Here is a 10,279-nt window from a genome sequence, read left to right on the forward strand (position 1 = left end):
ATGAGCGTGTGCGTATTCTGCGTGGAACAATATTCAACCAATATAATGCGTTCTCTTTGGGTCGTGATCGTTATCGTTATCGTTATCGCTGCAGTGTGACTTGGCCTTCCACTCTATGTGAAATCAAACCCATGTTCGATTCCCAGTCACGGCATGTTGCGTCCTTAGATCAAGACCGTTTTGAAATTCGTTTTGTAATTACCCGTAGAAGTTTCAGCTTCGTAAGTCATCAAGTTTTTGAGAAAAAGCAAAAACCACACAGCAATGAGTTCAATAATTAAAATAATTACCCAAACTCTTTGCCTCTATAAGGAGCCAATTGATACACGAATTTAAAACAAAAACAAATACTTCATTATAGCCATTATTCATATCTTTTCTTTTGTCGTGTGATTTTTTGTAAAAAATAATATCTCGATCAAATCAAACTATTCCGTATTTATTGTCATTATTAGATGTAGAACAGAAAATTTGTCTTTAAAATGCGGTATTGTTCAAGTTAAACTGGTTAATGAAACAGTACACTGGTCAATGTGTTATAGTTATAAATAACTGGGTGCGATTAGGCGATTTTTTGGCGTCTGGGCGCTCAGAAATTACAGCAAGTGGTTTAGCTAAATTTTCGATATTTCTTTTTAAAATGAAATGAAATGGACACATTCAATCATGGTCTATACAATTTATGTTGATGAATTGAACTTGACGCAAACTTAAAGGCACTGAACACTATCGGTAATTACTCAAAATAATTATTAGCATAACAACTTACCTTGTAAAACATTGTGAGAAACGTCTCCCTTTAAAATAACGTAGTTTTTGAGAAAGAGGTAATTTCGCACTTCAATAATTGAAGACCTCAGCTGAAGCCTTGTATTGCGCAACAAGGGTGTTTTTCGTTCATTGTTCTCTTGCACAGTCAATGACCAAATGAGTCCAAAATTTATACATGTTTATTATTCGACAAAACTGGTCTTTGGAAATAAAGGTGTCCGGTGCTTTTAAAACCTCTCATCAATCAGGGTTTGTACAACAGTCAACTATTTTTAACGCAGTCTTTCGGTCCTTAATTTATTTATTTATTTTATTTATTTATTTTTTTTATTTATTATTATTATTTTTTTTTTTTTGGGGGGGTGCCTCAGCGCCACCAAGCGCTTAATGTCGCCCAAAAATGCCCAAACCTATGTGTTGTGTCCTCTCTTGACGACGATGAAGCGTATGTATGACGAGCATGGCCGAGACCTCACAGAGGCAATGGAGGCTGCATCGTCTAGAAAGCTTGTGCCTTAAAAATACGACACTATATTAAAACAAATAATAATATATTAATTTTAACCATTACTCTAAATTATACAAGTTGTTGCAAAAGGGTCTTAATGTAAACGTGCACGCTTAGAGATTGTTATCCGCACTTGTGGTTAAACTATTTGACACTTATCATGTAATAGGTTATAGTTATATTACGTATGGTTGTAATACAACTGATTGTCGTGGTTTTTGTTTTGCTAACGAAAAATTCTTAATACAAGAATATTTCATTTTGGGAAAAGAGGAATAAAATGCGTTCGCGGAAAAAAGCGGAACCATGTTTCGCTTTATGATCCCAATAAGTTGCTATAAATGTAATTATATTTAATATTTAAATTTAACGTGTACTAAAAGGAAGCCAGCGCACTCGTGCATAATAAGATGTGCTTAGATGTGCATTATTGCCTAAGCTTTTGGTGCCATACTACTATACTAGCATAAAATGCCATGTAACCTAACATGTAATCGCACTGTACAGATTATCGCTTAAAAATTGTATACCTTATTATTGTTATCTCCGAAATTGCATTTTGTCACTGTGCCAAAAAACAACACTACCCTGTTTGTTCAAATTATTTACTTAGTTGCTAATTTAAAACCTATGTTAAGTCAGTTTCCTCAAAAGCACTTAAAGCCATTGGACCCTTTCGGTTCCGGAAAAAAAAAAGTTCACAGATTTACAAATAACTTACAGGGTTTACAGAAGGCAATGGTGAAAGACTTCTCTTGAAATATTATTCCATGAAATGCTTTACTTTTTGAGAAAACAGCAAAACAATATAAATTCTCGTTAACGAGAATTACGGATTTATTTTAAACACATGTCATGACACGGCGAAATGCGCGGAAACAAGAGTGGGTTTTTCCGTTGTTTTCTCCCGACTTCGATGACCGATTGAGCCTAAATTTTCACAGGTTTGTTATTTGATATAGAGTTGTGGTACACAAAGTGTGGGCCTTGGACAACACTGTTTACCGAAAGGGTCCAATGGCTTTAAAAGGCGTTTGACAACCTAAACCTTTAAACTAATTTAAGACCATATTATTTTAAAAACACTAAGGCGACCAAAACCAAATCTTAGCTCTGGCCGTTTTGCCTCAATATTTAGTGAGCACCCAGTTAAGTCCGCGTGCAAACTCTCATCGAAAAAGAAAAGATCCGACAAAATTCGCTAGTTTCAAATTTGTAGTTGGGAATGTTTTGCTTTTTCTATCTCCAAGTTGAGTAATAGTTCAGTACCCAACTGATATAAGTAAATGAGCAACAACAACACCAACAACACCAAAACAACAACGACAACAGCGACAACACCATCAATATCAGCAGCAACAACAATACTAGCAATGACAGCAACAACAGGAACAATATTATAACTAACAAAATGAAATAAAAAACAGCAACAACAAAAGCGACAACAGCAACATTAACACAAAAACAGCATCAATCCACATAACAACAACACCAACAACAACAACAGCGACAGTAACAACAACAACAACAACTGCAACAACAACAGCAAATACAACAACACTAATTAAACAGCGACGACAAGAACAACAAAAAACAAAAGCAACGATAATAGCATCTGCATTAAAAACAAACAACAACAACGACGGTTACAAAATCATTAGCTTTGAATGTTGTAGGTATCGCCTGGTCGCAAAAGAAATCAAAAGAAGATGTGAGGGTTCAGAAGTTGAGGTTGGTTCCACCCTGAGTCACACATAAACAACATGGACGATCCAAAACTGATAATGTTTTTAAGGACTTGGGGCATTGCATGGTACGGTATCAATATATAAAAAAAATTATATTGTTTTGCAGCAACACCATGTGTGTATCTACTTGCTAGGTAGAGTTTGTTTTTAGAGAATTGTCTTTCTGTATTCTATACCGCGGAGTAGATTTATCGGATGTTCGGGAGACTTCTCAGTTCTGAAAACAACTGTCATACTTTTTAACTACTACCAGGATGGAAGATATATAAAATTGGCCGGGACTACTACATGTCATTGTAAGTTACAATTAATTAAACCGTTTTTGAAAAACAATGTAAAGATTATAAACCCACTGTTTTGTCTCAAAATAATAATGGTTGAATTTTCTTCGGTGTATTTTTTAATTTCTAATTAGTATAGCTTGCACCTTAATAATAGAGTCAAAATATATATTATTTCCTTTAAAACAAAGTATAAATTGTGGCGGGAATATGTTATGTTAACATTTTGTTCTGACTTTTGATTCATTTTTGAGTCTGGTGCACACAACGGAATCAAAATGACAATTATGCAGTGATCGCTTCAAAATTATACCACCAAAAAGCATATTGTTGCCGAATTGGCATACATGCTCAACTCAAGTCCTAATCGAGTACTAATATTATAATTATTAATCATGTCATTTGTCATCGTTGTCTCTAAAAAGTGTTGTAATGTGTGGACGTTTAGGCTTAATTTGAAATGGAATGTAAAAAACGGACACCTATTAAGTGGTGTCACAACTATTTTTTGAGATATTAAACGTGTCACTTGCTTTCACCTCGGCATTTAAAACGGTTTACCGGTGTGATTATTGCATTGTTGTGTGTGTTTGTGTGTTATTGGTTGGTCCGACTACAAACTTAAAGGCACTGGACACCTTTGGTAATTGTCATAGACTAGTATTCTCACTTTGTGTACCCAAACTTATGCATACAAAACAAAATTGTAAAAATCTGGACTAAATTGGTAATTGAAGTTGCAAGAAAATACTGAAAGAAAAACACCGTTGTTGCACACATTTGTGTACTTTCAGATGCCTAAAAAAGGCTTCAGACCTGAAGTCTTTTAATACTTGTGTGAGAAATTACCTCTGTCCGAAAAAAACCTGCGAATACTTCAAAGAGAGCCGTTTCTCACACTGTTTCATATTGTCAACAGCTCTCCATTGCTCGTTATCAAGTAAGGTTTTATGCTTACACTCTTATTTTGAGTAAATACCAATATACTGCCCAGTGCCTTAAAAGGAAACAGTTTATGTTGTGTACCATTTTTGCAATTTTCTTTTCATCTATTTTCTGTATCTGATTTAATTTCCCCCCTTAATACTGGCCTTGCGAGAAATCATGTGTGATGAATGGTGCTAAAATGACATTGTCATACAGACGCCACCAGCCAATGGGAGCAATGTTTGCAAGTAATGCAGTACAGACGTGGCTTTATATACAAATAAATAAGTAAGAAACGGGGTTTCAAAGGGGAAACAGGTCCTGTACGTTAGAACCGAGGCCCAAAACCGTGCTTTCAAAAAGGGTGTTTTATAAGAATCATTGGTTATACTGTAAAAAGACGCGGTTAAGCCATTGATCCACACTACTCTATTACCCGGGGTTGCCCGGGGTAAAACGGCCGGTCTTTTCACACTACACGATGATCGCTTTACCCCTGGTCTTCCCCCGATTTGCCAAGGGAAATGGGCAAACCCCCCGGGAAATAGAATAGCCACCAATGCTCTTGAGTAAGGGGACACAGTGTAAGTGTGCGTCAGGGTCACCATTGGGTGAAAAAAACCCGGGGCTGTATTCCACGGGGATAAGAGATACCGTGTTATCATTGAAAAAGGTTTTGCGGTAACTCCATGTAATGACTATCTCAAATGAGTTGGGATGGTTCTGAAAACAACAGCTAGTTTCAACTCGACGTTTCGATCAGTATGCTCTGATCATCTTCTGAAAAGAACCGTTGGTTTCAACTCGACGTTTTGATCAGTGATATGCCCTGATCGTCTTCTGAAAGGCGATCAGAACATACTGATCGAAACGTCGAGTTGAAACCAACGGTTCTTTTCAGAACCACCCCAGCTCATTAGAGATAGTCGTTACCTGGTGTTACCGCAAAACATTTCCATATCGTATTTCCACTATGCAAAGTTTCAAATCCTACTTAATGTGAACATTGCCAAAGTTTAGCCGTAGCTGCAATAGCCATGAACTCGACGAAGAATGGTAATGCACCAGTATGTGTGCACATGTAGATGGAACAAATACACACCTACCACCGCTCCCTTTATAGTGGCATAGCATGTAAGGAGAGTAGGCTGGCTCCCTTGGGGATTAGCGAATACAGTAATGTAGAACACTTTACGAGTGCTGGGAACCTGACACAGTATAGGCCGTCAGCGTGATCACGAACATGGTTGACATGGAGTTAAAGGAGTGACCCTCTCTCTTAGGGTGCACCCCACCAAGTGTTAACTCCCATGTTTAAGAATGTAGGAAGTGAACTGCCTCTAGCTACCAGCAATATCGGTGGTCTAGTTGGTTAAAGACAGTGCTCTGGAATTGAAAATGTTGTGGGTTCGAAGACCACCCGTTCACAGTAGTCAGGAAAGTATTGCGTATACTGCAGTACTAACTCACATCGATGTAGGGTTAAACACCCATAGCAAACATTGTAGAATGCTAAATATTCGAACTAAATGAGTCTTACATCGCTCTACAGTAAAGGGGAAGTTGTTCATTGACTTTTTAATTTGATCCTCTGCTAAAGTTGATTGGGGAGTCCCCATGCCCGGCGAGGCACTCTCCCTTAAGGGAAAACCCGCCCTACAGCAGTGTAATTGTCCCAAACGTCAAAGCTTCAATCTTGAAAAAAGGTTCCCTCACCTTTCACCATGAAGGACTATTTATTTCAATGTCTATGTCACCCAAAAACCTCAAGCTAGAATTCAACAACTCCCATGTTATAATTGGGCAAAATTCCCTTTTTCATGGGCTCTCAAATCTGTCCAGAATTGGATATTTGAGAGCCTTTACATTTCAATGAGGCATGCTCTGTTTCCCCCTATTTAGTTGGGTCATACCTCTAATGAACACAACATTTGTTTTATTCCATGTAAATTTTCTATTCAATTTTTTTTATAGTTACCGTGTCCTCGGTGTTTTGTCTTCTTGAGTGATTTTGTTTTGTTTTTGTTTTTTTAGAGAATAAGCTATTACTATCTTTGTTTTGCCCCTGACAAGTCCTCAGGTGCCTATGTCTTTTATGATTCATGCATACTTTTTTGTCCAATTGTTGTATTATAACTCTGTAGAGATAATAAACAAAAGAACACCAAACAAACAACCACCACAATAGTGAGACCGTACGCTTGAAGCCCTGTGTTTAGACTCATTTTGAAAGTAGTCTGGTACCGGTACTTTCCGATCGTGTAATAGCGCACAGTACACCACACGGCGCGAGGATGGTATTTGCCTCTATGGTCTTCTGTCTTCTTTTTACGATCGACTTACGATAGAAATAAAACCAACTGTTTCTAAAATTCCAGAACATGGGGCGGTTGATAATCACTTTAGCGCAATCGATTGTTGCTAACTTCGCTCCTGCGTGTCGAGCGATTTAAATTCCCTCATGAAAATGGCGGGCTTTTGTTGCAATTGACATTATTTGTCCGTCTGTCTTATGTTTTAGTTTTTTGTCTTCTTTTTTTATGTTTGTGTGTTCTTGCGACGTGATGAAAGGATTCTGAAAGAGTAACAAAAACATCAAAGTAAGATCAGATACAATGTCTTTCGGGACGCTCATGAACACTCGCGATGGCTTGTATTCGGGTTATATCCACCACTGGGTTTTACTGAGAGCAGCGGTCTCCACACGCTCAGAGCCTACCGTGGAAATCGAGCTCTGCTCCCGCCGGGACCAACCCACTCGCCATCCCCCAAACCGGACCTGCTATTAGAAGAAATACGTGTCGACGGAACCCATCTCACATTACCCGATCCCGTTCATACAGATGTCCGTTTCAATCAGGGAAGAAGTAATGGTTTCAACGATGTATGCTTCTACGGGGGTTTTTTTTTACCGGAAACTTTACCTAGCTCCTTACTTGGAAATTTTAATGGGGTTATTGTTTAGGGGTTTTATTTGTCAAGTCATCAGAAAAGCCCGCGGGATCAGCCGGTAAGGACTTTATAAACCTCCCCCATACTGGGCAATCTTGTTTTGTTTTTCTTCAAAAACCTCGGTAATAATGAAGGCCGAGCGATCACTGTCAATTGCACGACAAAGAAATGTGATCTACGAGGAGAATTCAGTTTCCATGGCAACATTTGTCAATTGTTGAGTGCTTCTCTAAAGAAATGCCAACCTTGCTCAAAGGAAGAGCAGGATGTTCAAAAACATTAAAGGACTTAAAATGTAATGCAAACAAGACGAATGGTGGTGTATGTATGGTTTGCGGTAACACCAGTGTGTACAATATTAATCTACTTTCTGGGTAGACTATGTTCCTTTGAGAACTTGTCTTGTTGAATATCTATCCTACTACTTCAGCTGAGTAGATTTTGGGGAAATTGGGGAGACTTCTCAGTTCTGAAAAGAATTCTCCTCTTTTCTATCTGGGCGCTGAAATGTTAGTGCTTTGTCGTTTTATGCATACAATATTGTTTTGGATAACAAGGTAAACATTTACCCAGCCGAAAAGATGAGGTTATAGCTTTTTGTTTTCCTGTGAAACTTAAACCGAGCAAGATGAGGAGATATAGGTTGTGTTAACCCTTAAAACTTAAACGTGACAAAATAAATGTGCGCTATTGCTAAACAAAATGATTTGAAATCATCCATTTTTAAAAAGTTAAGACTCGTAAAATCTAGAGCAAGAGAAAAAGATTTAGGACACAAATGTGTTGCTATAGAATCCGACGTCGATATCAATTTACGGACTAAAATGAAAATTCTAACCTGTACGTTTGATCTCAAAAAATTTCCAACAATTACAAAAAAAACGCAGTCAAAAATCACCCTATTTTAAGAAAACGCAACTTGCATGGCATAATTATTTCCCCTGACAACTGACGCGTCACTTGTATCTCTGATAGACCTATTGGACCCAATTGTGACACCCGGCTTCATTAAACTGTCCAAAAAAAATCAGCATGTTAATATATTACCAAACCGTCCATGCTCATTTTTTTTACGCCGTTTCATCTGCCTAATTGTGGCAGCTGCAATGTGAAAAGTGACAACTCAGTGATCAAATTGTTTGCAATATCAATTTGTTACCTAATGACCCAATTGACGGGATGAAATAGAACGACAGCTATTCTCTCGGCAATTAATCAAACAAGATAAAAAAAAGAAGGCTTGTATTTGAGCTTGACCGGGGTAATTTATATTAAAAGAGGAAGAGGTACCATTAAATTGTGCGTTGTGATTGTTGGTTTCTTTGATGTTTTCCAGGTGACCAAACACTGTAGGCGCTTAGACATATAATTGCCCTTCCTCCATTATTAAACTAATCGTGTGTTTTTTTCTGAAATGAAGTCCAAACTCTCCTTACTTTTTAACAGGAAGGCGTAAAGTCCAAAGAGTTCAAGATAAGCCTTTAATTTGAGTTGAGGGAGGAAGATAATTTTTAAAACAAACAGTAGGAGTAAAGTCTGTCCCGAGACAATATTATATCCGGTTTCCTTGGCAATAAAAGGATGAGAAGTGAAGTAAAGTCTTACCGAGACAAGGGGGCTCGTCAGGCCGGTGTTTATATCCGGTTTCATTGGCATTTTTTTCAAAGACCCCATCAATTCTTGGCAGAACTCTCACACACACACAAACACAAGCACTCCTGATGAGAATTATGAAAAAACCTGAACTGATGCCCGAGCATAATGCATTCTTCACTCTCCCCATTCATTCAATACCACAAAATTGTTCTCCCTCCCCCAGGCCCCCCCCCCCCCCCCCGTTCACATCCCAAGGGAATAACCAAGAACACATGCGTTTTAAATGGCTCTCCGTGTATTTGCCAAAGCATGGGTGCCGTCTTCATTGCACTTCACCTGACCCAGTTTCCTGCCGCAGATGTGGGGATGAATTCCAGTGGAACATGACCGGTGTCAGATGCAATTGTGTCCGCCAAGCAATACTGTCCGCTCCGGACACTTTTTCATATGCAATCGTGTCCGGGGCTATGCAAAAACCGTCCGGTGGACATGTACATGACTGTACACGTATGTGCACGCGTAAGCGAGCGTGCATGCACTGAACCTACGTATAATTATGCAGCATGAATATTCACGTATTTTATGATTGCAGCGAATACCCAACGGCCGAACATTTCCCTTGTCATTCATGACATGCAGTTAGCTTGTACAAAAAATGGCGAACGTTTAATTTACCGTAAGAGCGGTTTTGCACGGGGCGGACACAACTGCTCTATTGTTGAAAGTGTAGATTGTTTTAAAGAATCAACACTGGTTTCGTTACGAATCTACACTTTCTGTACATTTTATCCACGAATCTACACTTTCTTTTCCATTCTCCTTAACTGAATCGACTTTGGGGGGAAAACAGTGAACAGCATTACGACAGAGGCAATGTTGATGTCGAAAAAAAGAAATTATGCACTTAGTATAATAAGGGAATTTCGCAAAGAGCTCCATCGATAGTCGAGTTTGGGAGTGTGTGGAACCTTTTTAGTCTGTACTTTTTGAGTTTTTAGCAGCCGATTTCACGAAACGCTAGGATTAATCCTACATCGAGTTAGGACGAGTAACTCGTCCTAACTTAGGATGGGTTCAGTGCGTCATAACGTCTATGGATACGTTACTTGTCACAAGTCGTTAGATTAATCCTAAAAGCTGGCTCACCTAAAAGTAGCGGCAAAGACCGAACGGAAGGTGGGGAACGTGAGAATCACCAAACGTTGCCGGCAAAGTGATGGCAAAAGGGGGACAACTCTGTCACAACATTTCAAACACTTTGCCGACGGACCGTGACTGATTTTTGCGGCAGTCTGCGGTCACTAGCGGATTCGTCAGCGACAATTGACGGCAACACACGATGATTGTCGGCAAATTCAAAATTGCACTTCGCAGCTTAACATAGCTTGCCGTACCCTCTTTTCGTCATAGTGTGAGCCAGCCTTTAAGTTTGAAAGAGTTTGGCGAAATCAACGGCAGTTATGTAAACTGTTCTCAGGTTAAAAACAGCTCATTCC

The sequence above is a fragment of the Asterias rubens genome, chromosome 3, assembly GCF_902459465.1.
Source record: "Asterias rubens chromosome 3, eAstRub1.3, whole genome shotgun sequence".
NCBI classification, from domain to species: domain Eukaryota; kingdom Metazoa; phylum Echinodermata; class Asteroidea; order Forcipulatida; family Asteriidae; genus Asterias; species Asterias rubens.